The following is a 17,052-nucleotide window of genomic DNA, read 5'->3' as shown; positions in this document are numbered from 1 at the left end:
TTCTAAGTTCTCTCCATATACCAACTTATTTAATCATCCCAACAACAATAGGAGCTGGGTATTATTACTATGATTCTATTTTATAGATGAGGCACAAAGAACTTAAGTAACTTGCTAATAAGTAATAGAGCTGGAATTCAAACCCAGGCAGTATAGCCCATGAGTTCACGTGCTAAGCTCTTATGCCATAGTGCCTCAGCCGGGACCTAGACTCCTTTACACAGAGCCGCATATTATTCCACAGAACATGTCCTGGGAAGCCTCTGAGCCTTGCCTGTGCTCGTCTCAATACTTGAAATGCCCTACTCTTTCTTTATCTGATGAACTCTTATTTATCTTTTCAGACTCAGCTGAGATTTTTTATGCCTCCAGAAACCAACTCTAGATTAGACAACGGTAAGTTACAAGGACAAATGGGAGGGGAAGAATCTACACTCTATGATTAAAAAACCAAATATCAAGTTCTCTGTTGGCCTAGTGGTTAGGATTCCAGGCTTTCACTGCCATGGCCCAGATTCAATCCCTGGTTGGGGAACTCAGATCCCGCAAGCGGAGTGGCAAAACAAAACAAATAATAGGCATTGTATGAAGCCAACATGGAGACATCTACGTTGCCTCTTGGCTTGTGGCTCTGGGGGACTGGGCTGAGACCTTGTGTGGGGCGGAGGGCGGGGGGGTAGGGGTGGGGAGTGGCAGATGGGAGGATTGGTCGTTTTAGGAGTTTTAGGAAGCACTCTTTGCTTCCTAGTTCCTAGATGCCTTTAATTAGGACTGTTTTTGTTACCGAACCAAACTTAGGTTTGCTTGCCCGCGTGCAGTAAAGCCAATCTACTGACCCCGGTTGGTGGTGTAGGAAAGTGCAGCTTTTATTGCAGGGCACCAAGCAAGGAATCCAGGGTTGCTAGTGCTTAAAAGACCTGAACTCCCTGAAGGCTTTCAGGGAAAGGTTTTTAAAGACAGTGTGAGGGAGGGGGATTGTGGTGTGTGTGATCAGCTCATGGACATTCCTCTGATGGGTTGGTGGGAGTGGATATCTTCAGCCTTCTGATTCCAGCTGGTCTGGGGTCTCTGTTCTTGTGGGTGGCATACAGTTAACTTCTTCCACAAAGAAGTTTCAGTATCTGCAAAACAGCTCAAAGGACCTGGCTCAGAATATTACCTATTGCCCTTGAGGAGGAACTAAAGGTCCTTGACTTTGTCTTGCTTGACTGTTTTTCTTTCTTTCTGCATTTTCTCACCTCTCTGATTAGATTTATTCTTTGACTTGTTTTTCTACAGACGAAAGTCAGGCAGAGGACGTGGGGGGAAAGAGGGGGCGTCCTGTTCTGGGAAGGCCCCATAGGGTCCTGCTAGCTTACATTTTATCCAGGAGGGAAACTGAAGTGGCTGGTGGGAAACATGCTGTAGTCTACTCTGTGATTTGGGCGGCCATACAAAACACGCCTGCTCAAATATATTTTCCTTTTGTGTGAAATCCCCACTCTTTGGGATGAAGTGCTGTCCAATAAAAGGCACATTTTACAACCACGTACTGAGTTGGCACTATGTGCCAGGCACCGTGTTAAGCGTGTTCCACGTTTGTCTCGTTTAATCCTCACGGCAATCCTAAGAAACAGGTGCAATAAGAATTATTATACATTTTGCAGATGAAAAAAACTCGCCTCTGAGAAACAACAGAAACTCACCTTGGGTGACACGGCTCAAAAAATGGCAAAGTCAGGACTAAAACCCAGGTCAGGATGCTAGAATCCATACTCTTAACTATTCCTTACACTCCCTTTCATACTTAAGCCTCAGGTGTCTAGATATCTTTTCCTCGTGCTTCTTGAGAGTGGAAGGGGCCATCAGAGGCAACAACTTCTTCCTTCTAGCAACAATAGTTACTTTACTAGGAAAGTCCTGATCGGGGAAATATCACTCTTTAATGCAAGCGCCTGGAGGATACTAAGTTTGTCCCAGGTGGGAAGGGAAATCTAAGCAGGGCCCCGACTTGCTGGCGTCAAGGAGTCCCTTCTCTGGCTGGACAGCGCCGGCTTCCGACAACCCGAGGGGCCCAGGACCCCGCACTCGCCCACCTGCTCCCGGCTCCCCTCTAGCAGGCTGGTGCTCGGGGCTCCCCCGAGGCCGTCTGTCCATCCGCCCATCCACCGGCCAGGGGCCCAGGGGCGCGCCAGGGGCTGCCCAGCGCCGGAGGAGGGGAGTGGACAAATCCCTGTTGGCGAGCCGAGCCCTGAGCTGGCCTGAGCCGCTCTTCCCGCGAAACTGACTCAGCCGGAAACTGCTCTGGGCTGCCCTAAGGGGAAGGAGCCTGTCCTCACCTTTACCCTGAACAGAGACGTCGAGGCGGGGAGAGTCCTGCCGTCACCGATCTACCCACCTACCGCAGGAACCAGTATTCCTGCTCGCTGGGCGGGGCAGGTTAGGAGGGTTTGGAGGTGGTTTGGGGGCACCAGGTCTGCCCGGGTCCTGTAGACAGGGACTCCAAGGCACCTCAGAGGCCACCCTCTTCTGGGTCTTAGCAGAGGGGTCTGTCTGTGAGTGCCTTTAGGTCCAGTCTTAGACCGTCCTTCTCGTGGAGGGGCCTCCAGCAGGCAATGGTCCCAGAACCCAGTGAGGCAGCTGCTCCACCTTCCTGAGGATGGTCACACAGCTACCCGTGCCCTAGGGAGCCCCCCAAACCTGGGTGGGCCAGAATCATAAATCCCTGTAGGGTGGCAGAGTCCTGTCAAACTCCTGTCCCCGGTCCAGCACACCATCCTCCCCTCCCCGTCTCTAACACACATCAGAGGAGTCAGGCTGTGTGTGACAGGTGTCTGCCTGCACTCTGTAGGGACCTGGCTGCAGCAGGGAAATGAGTGGGCAGGAAGGAGGTGAAAGGTCCTTCTAAGCTTCCACCTGCACCCATGAGGTCAGCAAAGCTGGGCTAGGCAGGCAAGGCCAGAGTGACTGAGCCTTTCCAAAAGCTGGGAAGGGCATAGGTTTTGCCTGCCTACAAGTAGGTCAAGGACTGAGCAGCCAGGCCTGAAGCCTTCAGTGGCTTCTCAGAAGCACTGTCTCCTTGGGGACCATTTCTAGCCTGACTGATTTTGCTTATAATTTTTTTCTTTTTAAAGATGATGAGTTTGGTGTTTTACAAAAGTGGTGAGGTGTGTGTTTTAGGTACTTGGAGTCGAGGGTGGGGTGGACATCAGGACTGGCCCAGGACATCATGCCAGAAGCTACCACGTGGACATGAGTTAGCAAGCATGTTGAGATTGGCTGTTCTGACAACACCCCGACCTTCTGCCTTGCACAACCTGGGAACTCCAAAGTTTTAAATAGAATAAGCCAAGTCCTCTCCTCAGCTGTGGTCAGAGTGCTGGCATCCAACCCTCAGCTACTTTTGTAAATATCACCTTTGCCACCTTTCCCTGTGTTTAAGTTTCTGATAGGAGCAATGAGATGTCTCCAGGTCTCTCAAGCTCAGAATGGGTGCAGTGCCACCTTGCTTTGTCCTCTCACTTCTGACCCACTGCCTCTGGAAGCTGAGGGGTGAATAATACAAGCCCTGCCTGAGCCTAGAACTCTCTCATCAGGGCTGCCAGAATGCAAAGCATGTCCATAGCTAGGACACATGAGAACCAAGACTCAAACCAGGCCTGCCATCAACGTAAGATGCCAGTCTGGGATCATGAGAGTCATAAGGAGGTGGTGTCCAGACATGGCAAGATAGGGAAGGTTAATGTGGGGCTCCTACTGTCGTGCTATGTAGGTTTCCTCACATACACACACCCTCCCCACATCAGCGGAGACTCTTTGCAAGTGGTGGGAGTTCAGTAAATAGTTGTTACATGAAAAAAAAAAAAAAAAGTTGTTACATGAAAATTTTGCCTGGGTTTGGACTTGAAAAGACTCAAAAGCAGGTCATAACCATGTCCCAACCCTTTGCACAATTGTAGGCACCTAATTCCCACTACGCTTTTCTATCCCTGGACCTTATCCTGTGTACTCCTGCTTTCTCTACCTGGAATGCTCCCCACCTTTTTCACTTGGCTAACTCCTTTTCATCCTTTAAGTTTCAGTCTAGATCTCACTTCTTCCAGGAAGTGTTTGCTGATTCTCTAAGTCTGGATTCTCTCCCTCTTATGTGCCCCCATATGCCTATACTTCCTTCCTGTATTAGCGTATAACACATGGGATTTGTAATTACCTGTTTCCTAGTTTGTGTCCTTTAGACCATAAGCCTTGAGGGCAGTGACTGCACTTTGTTCATGCCCATGCCCCTGTGCCTACCACATAGTAGATGCTCACTAGATATTTATGAGATGAATGTGTTAGGGACACTGATTCTTCTTTCACTTCCTCCCCAGAAGCTGACCTGAAGTTTAACCACCTGCCAGGTGAGACATAAGATTTACCTCTTACAGAGAGCGTTCTATTTTATAAAAAGCCTTCAAGCCCAAAGAAATAATATCTAAAGGTGAAAGCTCAGGTACCTTGGCTGGTTGTAGGGGTTTCCTCCTGTGAGGAACATGTTGGGAAGGTGGTCATCTGTTCTGGGGCTGACGCTGCTAAGAACCAATGGCGGGAGGGTGTGTGTGTTGAGATGAAATGGAGGATGTTTTTAGGCCCTGAGCAGCCCTTTGGTCCAGCGTCACGTGCAGTGATATACTGGGCAACTGGAGAGGCAGGGTGGCGTGGATCCAACTGAGTCTGCATGATACCGTGGGGCTGGCAGAGGATCTCTCCATAGCAGTAGCTATCCATGGAGGCCATGTGGAGAAAGGGGAGTGAGTTCAAGAACTTTATTTGCTTCATTGTTCTGTCAGTTTATTTTGTGCTGATTTAATCGCCAATGTGCTGTGATTATAGGTATATATGTATGTATATACAATGTGCTTGTATGTATATACAATGTGCTTGAGGTTGACGACTGGGCACAGGCAGATGGTTAGATTACATGTGTGTGTTTCACACCTCTGTGGACACTGGTGTGTCCCTCTGCCTCCAGGTCTGTCATGGAAGTGAGGAGGGAAGAAAGGGAAAGAACATTTATTGAGTACCTGTTCTATACCAGATGCTTTATGATTTTTATCTTGTTTAATCCTCACAACTCCGTAGTGTAGATGTTGCTATCCCCATTTTACAGATGAGAAAACTGAGGCTCAGGACATTCTGTAACTTGCCAAAGGACATGGTAATAATTTGTGGTCCTGATAGTAATGTTCAATTTATGTCTGTTCTACCATTTCCAGGCTGACTCCTAACTCAGTGTTTAAGGTTTGGCATCTAGGAAGGACACAGAAGTAAAGCACTGACTGAGCCCAGTTAAGAGGAGAGGTTATGGACTTCCCTGGTGGCGCAGTGGTTAAGGCTCCACGCTTCCAATGCAGGGGGCCTGGGTTCAATCCCTGGTCAAAGGAACTAGATCCCACATGCATGCCGCAACTAAGAGTTAGCATGCCACAACTAAGGAGCCCACGTGCCACAACTAAGACTTGGCGAAACCAAATAAATAAATAAATAAATAAATAAATAAATATTTTTTTAAAAAAGAGGAGAGGTTAAGTGTTCAGGCTCTGGGTCAGTTCAGACTGACCAAATTCAAATCCTCCCTCTGCATCTTCACTGTGTGACTTTGACATTAGAGTGGATGCCCTTGGTGTGTCAGTGCCTTTTTTCCCAAAATGCCGCAAATTTTCCTTTATTAAGTAGTCAGGTCTGAACAACTTAATACATATTTTTGTCCTAACAGCATAGCCATTTGAAAAAACGACACAAAAGTTGAAAGAGAAAATATTTTAATTCATTCTTAAATTACCACAGTTACTAATGGGATATCTATGACTCTTGGGCATTGCCTTGCTTCTCTAACTTTGGAATCAGAGTGAACACCACCAGACTCATTTCCTGTTCCACACTGATTTCATGTTGAAAAATCCAGTTTGGCAAAAAAAAGTGACGTCATTCGAAGGCATGTAGCGCCATCTACTGTAGAAGCGGTGAGTTGCCTTGAGCTAGTAGTGCACATGATGCCTGACAGATGACGAGTATTTATCCCTGAAATTTTTCAAATATCCTGTGGAACCTCACTTTGGCAACTTGGAGCACCGTGACACACAGTTTGGGAATTGTGGTAATAGGGACTATCCAAGGTGAGTTGGACAATTGACTTATCCTTTCTGTGCCTTGGTTTCCTCACCTGTGATGTGGGTAACAATACCTAGCTGATGGGATTGTAATGAGGTTTAAATGAGGTGTTTATAAAGTACCTACACAATGACGCGTGACACTCTACACTGGAGTCACCTGGGAGAGTTAATGAAACTCATGGATGCCTGGAACCCTACCCACAGAGTCTGATGTATTTGGTTGGGGTGGTGCCCAGGCATGGGAATTACTTTTTAAAGTAGACCTGGGGATTTTAATGTTCAGTCAAAGCTGAGAATCGCTGACCTGTCACATCGTAAATAGGCTATTTTAAAAATAAAAGTAATATTTTTAGTATGGTTTGGCAGAAAGAACACAAACCTAGGTAACCAAAGTCCTGGATTCTAGAACTTTTTCCCATTTAGGGGTAGTGTGGTCTTAGGCAAATTACTTGCCGTCTCTTAACCTCTGTTCTTCCATGTAAAATGACAAAAACTTTTGTCCAGTCTTAATTCACAGGGTTATCATGACGTGTGAAGTAAAGTGCGTGAAACTGCTCTTTAAACTGTACAGCACTCTACCAACGTATCGTGGGGAAGTAGAAAATGTGATCGCTTTCCTCAACGAGTAACAAAACCCCAGGAAACTTGAAGGCCACTGTGTCTGCTGTTCTGTGCAGCATGGAGAGACCTTTAGACCCACAGCTGAAATGATGGAAACACATGGGCCCCTTCTCAGCTGGGGTGGAAGGCCCACAGCCTGCCTCTTTAAGGAATCATTACAGTACTGGAAACTTCCAGAAGGGGACAGCCTTGTCTCAGCCCCAGACGGGTTTGAGTATAACCATCAGACAGACCCATTTTGTTTTGGAAAAGTTGAAGTGAATGTTCACAGATTTTATTTATTTGTATTAGCCACTATACCATAATACATAAAGTTTCAATAATTACAAACTCGAAAATTAAAACCTGAACAGCAATGTAAAAACTGTAAAAGACATGAAAGCTTATTTTTACTTGCTTAAGGCTCTTTGGCAGTAGATCTTAGAAAAAGTTTCTCTAGATTTCTTTTTAATCACCATTTGGACTTTTGCTAACTACATCTCTATTCATACTGGGCTTATATATCAGCCATGCAAATTAGGTGTGCACATGTAATGAAAACAATAACTGAAATGGTTATTTCAATAGTTAGGAGACAAAGCACTAGTTTTTTTTTTTTAAAGACTTTTTTTTTTTTTTAATTAATTAATTAATTTATTTTTGGCTGTGTTGGGTCTTCGTTTCGTGCGAGGGCTTTCTCTAGTTGCGGCAAGCGCGGGCACTCTTCATCGCGGTGCACGGGCCTTTCACTATCGCGGCCTCTCTTGTTGCGGGGCACAGGATCCAGACGTGCAGGCTCAGTAGTTGTGGCTCACGGGCCTAGTTGCTCCGCGGCATGTGGGATATTCCCAGACCAGGGCTCGAACCCGTGTCCCCTGCATTGGCAGGCAGATTTTCAACCACTGCGCCACCAGGGAAGCCCCATAGCACTAGTTTTAACCAATTAACAATACTACTCCATCCTTTCACTCTAAGCATACCCCAAGGTCAAGGGAAATCAAGTCCCAGGCCCCTAGAACTCACTCACTGCAGAGTTTGACTGAAAATGCACAGAGCTTCTATTTAGCTCTATCACGGTGATAATAGCTACCATTTATTAAGCAAGTACTATGTGCCAGATGCTTCATTTACAAACTATTCCTCATAGCATGTTAACAGAGGTCATGATCTTCCTCATTTTCCAGATGAAGAAACAACTCAGAGAATTTCTGCTCATGGGCACACAGCTGATGTGGGGGGAATGAGGGAGGCCTTCTGTCTGCCCAGCTCACCGTAATTCACGTGAGCTGTTCTAGTACTCATACTCAGCTGTTCTAATCCCGGTAGCTTTGGCTTGGAGACTGTCTGAGGTCTGATCCAAGGACTTAGGCAGGACAATGTAGAGGAGGTATCCTTCCCCACAGCTCCCTGCTCTAGCACACCTGAGCTGCCCTATAGCTTTATGACCCTGAGGCTCAGAGGGTACCTGGCAGCTACTCCCAGAATGAAGGTCTTTGCCCATAGTCACAAATCAAGGGGAATTAGGGAGTGGCTGGAATAACAATATGAATCTGAGAAACAGAGTAAGGGGCCGAAGGGTTGGATTTTCAGTGCATTGCTGGGCCTTAATGGAAACTATGTTTAGAAGCCATGTGGGCTCTTCCTGAATCCAGGGAAAATATTAGCAGGAGGGCCTGCCTGTGTAGTGGCAGGGCCTCTGCACCCAGCCAAGGCTTTCTGAGGCAACTGTGAAAAGCATGTTGAAAATCTTGGATAAGACTAACCTTTAGAATAATGCGATGCTTTATATGAACCACTTTTCATTTAGTGTTACCTTGCATCTTCTGAATGATCAACAATTATCTACAATACATATAGTAGGTATTAAAGCTGTTCACCAAATTTTTCCTCTTCTCTGCCTTCTGGCCACATGCTAGGATGGCATTGACTGGTCCCTGGTCCCTAGTGATTGGGGGTGGCCATAGACTAGGTATGGCCAATCTGGTGGAAGTGGAAGTGATGCTATCACTTCCAGGCTGAAGCATTTAATCGTCTCTGTGAGCCCTTCTGAGCTCTCTTCCCCTCTGCAGAGCAAGTGGTAAAGCCCCAGCTAGCGGCTGCTCCATCAGCCTGAGTTTGGAGTGAGGAGAGCATGGAGTAGAGGTCCCATCTGACTCACAGAGGATATGCAGAATAAATGAGAAAGAAACCTTTGTTATTTGAAGTCACTGGGGTTTGGATTTTGTTGTTCTTACTTCAATGTGACCTAGGCTATTCTGACTGGCAGAGTGGGTTTACCAGCTACTTGCTCTGAGTCAAGGTAGAGGAACTGGATTATTTAAGGAGCAGTATGTGTAGAGGAAGGGGAATGGATTTTGGAGACAGATAGATTACAAGTAAATATCAGCTCTGTCACTCACTATACGTATGATTTTAAGCAAATTTTAAAACCCTCTTCATACATACTTATTAGAATGGCAAAAAAAGCAAGCAAGCAAAAACCCCTGACCATACCAAATATTGGCAAGGATAAAGAGCAACTAGAACTGGGGATGCAAAATGGTATGGCTACTTTGGAAAATAGTTTAGCAGTTTCTTATAAAATTAAACAACACTCGCTGTGTATCCCACTCCTATTTGCCCAAGAGATATGAAACCTTATGTTTACATGAAAACCTGTAACCCTCGTCCCTCAGTATCCTCAGGTGATTGGTTCCAGGACCCTCAGCAGATACCAAAATCCACAGATGCTCAAATCCCTTATGTAAAATGGCGTAGTATTTACATGTAACCTAAAGCACATCCTCCCATATACTTTAAATCATCTCTAGATTACTTATGTTACGGAATACAACGTAAATAGTTATAAATACAGTGTAAATGCCATGTAAATAGACTCCACATGGCAAATTCAAGTTTTACTTTTGGGAACTTTCTGGAGTCTTTTTTTTCCAACCAAGCTATCTACTGTTGGTTGAATACTGTGGATACAGAGGGCCGACTGCCCGTGAATGTTTTATTCATAACAGCCAAACGTCCTTCAGCTGATAAGTGGATTAACAACCTGTGGTTGAAGGAACTACTGATATAGGCAATAGTCTGGATGAATCTCAACTGCATTATGCTAAGTGAAAAAGGTCAGACTTGAAGGGCTACATATCGTATGATTCCACTTATAGGACACTCTGGAAAAGCAAAGTTATAGAAACAGAAAACAGATTAGGGGCTGCCAGGGACCAGGGGTGGCAGGGGGACAGCTGGCTACAAAGGGGCAGCATAAAGTAATGCGGGGGCTTCCCTGGTGGTGCAGTGGTTTAGAATCTGCCTGCCGATGCAGGCGACACGGATTCAGTCCCCGGTCCGGGAAGATCCTACATGCCATGGAGCAACTAAGCCCGTGCGCCACAACTAATGAAGCCTGAGCACCTAGAGCCCGTGCTCCACAACAAAAGAGGCCACCACAGTGAGAAGCCCACGCACCGCAACGAAGAGTAGCCCCCGCTCACCGCAACTAGAGAAAAGCCCGCACGAAGCAGTGAAGACCCAACGCAGCCAAAAATAAATAAATAAAATAAATAAATTTATTAAAAAAAAACCCTGCCTCAGCCAGTTTCCTCATCTATAAAATTAATATTTCTACCTGATAGTTTGTCGTGTGGAATGATTTAATATAAGTAGAGTATAGCATAGTGTTGGACGCTCAGTGGACAGTTAGCTCCTGCCAGGACACTAGATCTGAACCCCTCCATGTGGTCTTGGGAAGACCACTTCACCCCTCACATTTTTCGTCTGCAAAATGAAAGAGCTGGATCAGATGAACTCTCAGATCCCTCCGAGTCTGGCAAGGACTTAACGACACTCCTTGATGGTTGGAAGCACTAAGAATAATAACGTGTATGTGCAGCTCTTGACATTTGTCAAAGCTCTTTCAAGTAACTTACTTCATTAGTTACCTCACCTTTTGTTTAATATCTTCCGTCACAATGACAATCAAGCTTCAGAAAAACAAATGATGAATTACCGGAAGCAGAAGCCAAGGTGTGATGGGCCGGGGAGTGGACACGTGCAGAGAGGCCCCGGTTCAGCGTGGCCGCAGCAACTGCCACCTGCTCGCGATGTTAGGGACACACTGCCCAGGGCTGGGGCCAGGTGCCAGGAACTCACTCCCCATGCCAGCCCCATGCCAGGGCGGCAATGGCAGAACTGCCAGTGAGCTCGGTGGTCTTGTCACAGACACCCCGCTCCAGGGTCCCTCCCCCAGCTGGCTCAGGTTTCTAGGCTGAAGGTCAGTGGTGATGTAAGCTTTCCGAACCACTTCCTAAATATGCTCTCAGTCTTGGGAGAGTTCTTTTTGTTAGCTGGAAGCTAAACGGGGCAGTATCTCCCAGCACTTTAGGACTGCAGATATAATGCCCTTTTTCCTTTCTTCAGTGTATGTAGGGAGAAGGAGCCTAGGGCATCCCAGCGCGATCTCACCCTGGCCTGGGGTCCTCAGGCCCACCTCTGTACCTTTGAGGGGGAGAACTGTTGCCTCCCCACCTCACCCCCAAGCTGCCCTTTCGGGTACTTTGGTGCCTTAGCCTCCCCCAGCGGCTCTGGGCTGAGGTCCAGCTGCACCTAAGGGAGGGGAAGCCGGTGCTGTGGGTACAGGGCCTGCCTGCAGGTAACCAGGTGAGGCTGAAGCCTGCAAGGGGCCCTGGGGATTTGCCAAGAGGCCCAAGTCTCCAGCAGGGAGCCTGGGCAGCCCTCACCCTGAGGACGGAGTTGGGGTCGGAGCTGGAGGACTTGGGGGCAGGGGGTGGAAACAGGAGAGCAGATGATTCCTCTCCAAGCATCCCCTCACAGTGTCACAGACTGAGTGGGTGGGGCAGGAGGGAGTACAGCCTGTGGGAACCAGCAGGGTCTCAAGGCCTGGGAGCAGGGGGGAGGTGACACTCCCAGTGGTACCCTTGGACGGATTAGGCAAGTGGGAGGCTATGCCTGGGGGTGGAGGGAGGCTTGGGGAGGTGAGGTGGGCATGGGGCTACCACTCCTGTGACTGGGCCCTCCCCCTTGTCTCCCTCCCTCCCAACATCCAGGCCTCCAGTCCAAGGAGGAGGTGGAGGCCCCATTCACCTCTCTCCACTGCCCTTTGTCCCACTGCCCACTGTGACCTGGCAGGAGGCAAGAGGCAGGGGCTGGCAGGCAGGGAGGGAGGGGGGCTCTTTCCAAACTTGGGAAAGTTGATCCCCAATGACCCTCCCTCCCTGGATGGGCACATCATCCCCTTCCCGCCTTCAGTTCCCTCGGGGCACCCTGGGGACTGAGAAGCACCCACAGTAGCCACTCCCCAGGCCACACCATGCAGTGACCAGGGTGGGGGGCCTGCCCTGACACCCTGGGCCCAAACTGGCCCCACCAGTGCCCTGCGTCCCTCTGCTCAAGCCCCGGGCAAGAGGCAGGAGTGGGTTGGGGTGAAGGCCGGGGTTTGTTGTGGCTGTGATAATGTCAGGGCCTCCCAGGCAGGAGAAAAGTGCAGTCTGCACCTTGCTTACATTTTTCTTATGCAGCCAGGCTGGGAAATGGTTGGAACTAAAAGAGTGGGAGGGTGGACAAACTGTCCTCAAAGACAGGATTTTGGTGCCACCTGTGCCCCTGGGGGTGAGGGGAAGGGCATCTCCGTGGGGATCCAGTGCAGAGGATGCTGTGGGCGTGGGCACAAGGAGTTGCTGTGGTCTTGGCATAGATGTTTCCTGGACCAGTGATCTCCACCCACCGCCCCAATCCACGCTCCACGCTCACCCATGCGCCAACCCTACATGACCAGAGCCTCATCCTCACTGGAGATGCAAAAGCAATCAATAACTGGGTGACACATGGCAAAGCTATCAATCTATTTAAGCCCTGGGATAAGGAGGGGTGAGGGAGAAGAGTCATGAGGCCGGCACCGGGGTCCCGCTTCCTCCCATGGACCCCATCCTTGGATGTGGATGGCCGGCGTGGGAGTGAGACCCAGGTTTGGGGCTCTGCCTCCCGCAGGACCTCTAATCTAATCTCCAGGGTGCTCCTTCTCCTCTGACCTCACCCCCCTCCTCCTCAATGTTTAGGGCACAGGTGAATGACTCCTTGACTCTGTGAAGCCTGCAGCTGCGCCTGGCAATCCACTTGGTGCTTCTCCCAAGTCCCAGGCCCCGCATCATCTCAACTAGCCTAGAACACCTGCCCTTTGTTCTCCTTTTCACCCTTTTCTGACCCTGTTCCCAGATGCTTTGCCTCCGGGTCTTTTCTTCCCTAAATGTACACTGGAGAGGAAAGACTCCAGGTGGTCAGAACAGACTCGGGAAGGGGGGGTTTGTGATGGTTCCCCAGGACCCTGGACCCTTCCTCCTCAGATCAGCATCGGCCTTTGTCCTCACAGCACCTTGGTCTAGTCTCCTCAGAGTGTCTGAGTGGGAAACTCCTGGTTCTCCCTTTCCCTCCACCAGGTGAGATTTTCTCTCCATTTCATCTGTTCTGGAGACCTACCTAAGACCTACCTGTCCCCGCTCCTCGCCCCCCGCCCCCCCTTCCTGGGCATGGTGACCATGTGACAGCACCACAGCCAGCCAGAAGCTGCTCTGTTTCTATTGAGCAACTGGCTGCTCTTCCCCCAGCTAGCCTGTTGACTGACTGTCAATTTTGAGTTAGTGTTCTTTAGAACGTGATTCCATTTTCTACCAGCCTTTCTCTCCATTTCTGGCTTGAGAAGTGTGTGAGTGTGTGTGTGTGTGTGTGTGTGTGTGTGTGTTTAGATTTCTACAGGGTGTCCTTTCAAATAAAGAAATAGTGATCTTCCAGAGTAGGACAGCTGGATTCAGGACAGAAGGAAGCTTTTGTTTGGGTGATGCGTCTCATGGCAGATACCGGTCCAGGGTGGGACCGTGGCTCAGGTGAGGGGGACTACGGTGGAGAAAGCCCAGGGCCCGGGCAACAGGAGGACTGGCTTCTTCTCCAGCTCAGAGACCATCACAGGATCTGCTCTGAAGCTTTCTGTGCTTTGGTTTCCTCATCTGTCACCTGGAGATGTGACACCACCAGCCTGACCCAACCCACAGAACGTGGAGTGGAGATTAATGCTCCATCCAGGATGGCCCGCTCACTGTTCCAGAAACCTCCTAGTTCACCCCACCTCAGCACTTCCGCCCAAGCAATATTCCCTCCTCGGAACGTCCCCTCTAGGCCCCCTCGCTTCCTAAATCCTAACTCCTTCAGAGACCCAGGCAGGTCCTTTTTCCTCTGTGAAACTGTCCCTGATTACTCCAGCTACAGCATTGGGTCTCTTCTTGCAACTTCTATAAACATAGTTGGCGTTACCAACGAGAACGTAATTGCTTTATATTGGGGATTCTCAACCTCAGTGCTATGGACATTTTGAGCTGGATAATTCTTCGTTGTAAGGGGTTAGCCTGTGCATTTTAGGATTTCAGCAGCATCCCTGGTCCGTACCCACTGGATGCCCGCAGCACCCCTCTGGTTGTGACAACCAAAAAAACCAATTGCAAAAGTATCATTTCAGAACACTCAGGAGCATCCCTAACCAAAAAATGTCTTCAGACATCTCAAAATGAACCCTGGGGGCAGAATTGTCCCCAGCTGGGAACCATTACTTTATATTGTTATTTAGCTTTTAATATTTCATTTTCCAGGCTAGATTCCTTTGTGTGCCCTAATGTGCCTAGCACACTATTATACACGTCAAGTGCTCCATAATTATCTGTTGAGCAAATCGATGCACACTTTACAAATGTTAGAAGTGCAAGTAGAAGTTATTATGATAGCTACCTTTGGGCCTAAGTTACGCTTTTATGGGTTGGAGATATTCATATTTGCTTCTGAAAGGTCAGTCCACTTTCTTCCCACCATCAGATCTTGAGGAACAATTGTTGGCAAGGAACTTTGCTCTATCAACTGCAGAAACTTTGTTATAATAAATGGAACCCACAATAAAAATATTTCCAAGCTAAACTCCACTTATTTCAAGTGATACTCAGATGAAAATCTGAATCACAAAATAATCTGCACTATCTTTTGAAGTCCCCTGCGATGGGCTATGTACCTTGTATTAGATTCTCCGCTGATGGTGTCAGGTTCTGTACGCGGGAAGAGAAGATGAGAGTTACTAGGAAGATATTTAAAGACTCAGGTGTTGAAGGAAACAGGCCCAGGGCCTTTCCTGGGCCCCGCCAATCATCGCTCGCTGCCTGTGGACAAGCTGCTTACCCTGCCTGAGCCTCAGTTTCCCTGCCTGAAAAATAATACATAATGGGAAGTAGGATTAATGAGAAAAGTATGCCAAGTGTCTATCCTAGTATCTGATGCATATATACTCAATTAATTTTGGTCTTTGATTTGGTCTTATAGTTATCCTTGCTTTTTCCCCCCTCCTACATTGTAGGTAACTCTAGGGCAAGAGCTGTATCTAATTCCTCTTTGCACCCCTCTAACACCCAAGCACAGCACCTTGCCCATAGGTGTTCCATACATTTTTTATTTTTTATTTTTTTGGCCGCACCGCACTGGCATATGGGATCTTAGTTCCCTGACCAGGGATTGAACTCATGCCCCTTGTAGTGGAAGCACAGAGTCTTACCACTGGACCGCCAGGGAAGTCACATTCCATACATTTTTTTTAAAGGTTTTTTTTTTATGCGGACCATTTTTAAAGTCTTTATTGAATTTGTTACAATATTGCTTCTATTTATGTTTTAGTGTTTTGGCCGTGAGGCATGTGGGATCGACCAGGGATTGAACCCGCACCCCTTGCATTGGAAGGCAAAGTCTTAACCACTGGACAGCCAGGGAAATCCCTCGTTCCATACATTTTTTTTTAATGTAATTTTTAAAAATTTATTTATTTTGTTTATTTTTGGCTGCGTTGGGTTTCCGTTGCTGTGCGCAGGCTTCTCATTGTGGTGGCTTCTCTTGTTGGGAGCACGGGCTCTAGGCGTGCGGGCTTCAGTAGTTGTGGCACAGGGGCTCAGTAGTTGTGGCTCGCGGGCTCCAGAGTGCAGGCTCGGTAGTTGTGGCACACGGGCTTAGTTGCTCCACGGCATGTGGGATCTTCCTGGACCAGGGCTCGAACCCGTGTCTCCTGCATTGGCAGGCGGATTCTTAACCACTGCTCCACCAGGGAAGCCCTCATTCCATACGTTTTTGATGAATGGACTATGCACCTGACTTCAGGAAGTCTGGAAGGTAAAGAAATGCAGACACACTAGCACCTGGACTGACCACCATCCCTCAATCTTACAGCCCCATGTTAATTGCATCCTAATCCTATAAATGTATTTGATTCATAAACTTTCAAACTGGAAAGGACTTTCTACAAGATCAAATCCAATACTCTCATTTCTCAGATGAGGAGGCCCCGTGAGGATACATAACTCTTTCACGTACAAAAAACCAAAACAGTCCATTGTCCTGTGGCTTTAGGAAAATTAAGTAGTTTTTCTTTAGTTCCCGGTTCTTCAAATAGTTCCTGTGGACCAGAGTCTCTCAATATCAACTACTGACATTGGGACTGGATAATTCTTTGTTGTGAAGGGCTGTCCCATGCACTGTAGGAGTTTAGCAGCATCTCTGGCCTCTACTCACCAGACACCAGTAATATACTCCCTCCCCCCTTAGTTATGACATTCAAAAATGTCCCCAGACATCACACATGTCCTGAGAACCACGGTATAGAAATTACTACAGGTAAAATCCCTTCATATGACACACTGAGGCCCTCAGGTTATGTGATTGTTTTAATGAATAGTTTGCTGGTAAATCTCATCTGTAGCCAACAAACTCTGGAGAAAAGACAGAGCCACTCTGTAAGTGAGACCAGGTCTCAGTCACTGCTGGGACCCACTCACCATGTATGTGTGTGTCATTTATTTTTCATATTCTGCCTACCTCCAGGGACCTTTGAAGTGGACCCTGACTCATTTCTTTCTCAGAACAACTGGCTATGTTCTGTGCGTTGCCCAGGAGTCTGGGCTGTGTGGAGAGGGGTCCTCCCCTGTCAGAGCCCTTTTCACATTGTACTCTCACTGCCTGTTTGTCTTTCTGCCCCAGGGGACGTTAAGGCCCACGGCAGCAGAGACAATCACCATCTTGTTCACCATGCACTCCCAGTTGGCACATAGGAGGTGCCCAATAAGCATTTATTGAATGAATATGTAATAGAAATTATAATATATTGCATTTAGTTGTGGGTCAAAAGTGTAGAACTTAGCCACAGCTTACTTCGCTTAAAATAATCATTACTTCTGTTCATTAAGAGCCTACCATGAGCTAGGAAGTTTACCTGTGTTATCTCACTAATGGCAAAGCAACCTTA

Source organism: Eschrichtius robustus, chromosome 8 (assembly GCF_028021215.1).
Source record: "Eschrichtius robustus isolate mEscRob2 chromosome 8, mEscRob2.pri, whole genome shotgun sequence".
Lineage (NCBI taxonomy): Eukaryota > Metazoa > Chordata > Mammalia > Artiodactyla > Eschrichtiidae > Eschrichtius > Eschrichtius robustus.
The sequence above is the reverse complement of the archived record's forward strand: the minus strand, read 5'-3'. Positions refer to the sequence as shown.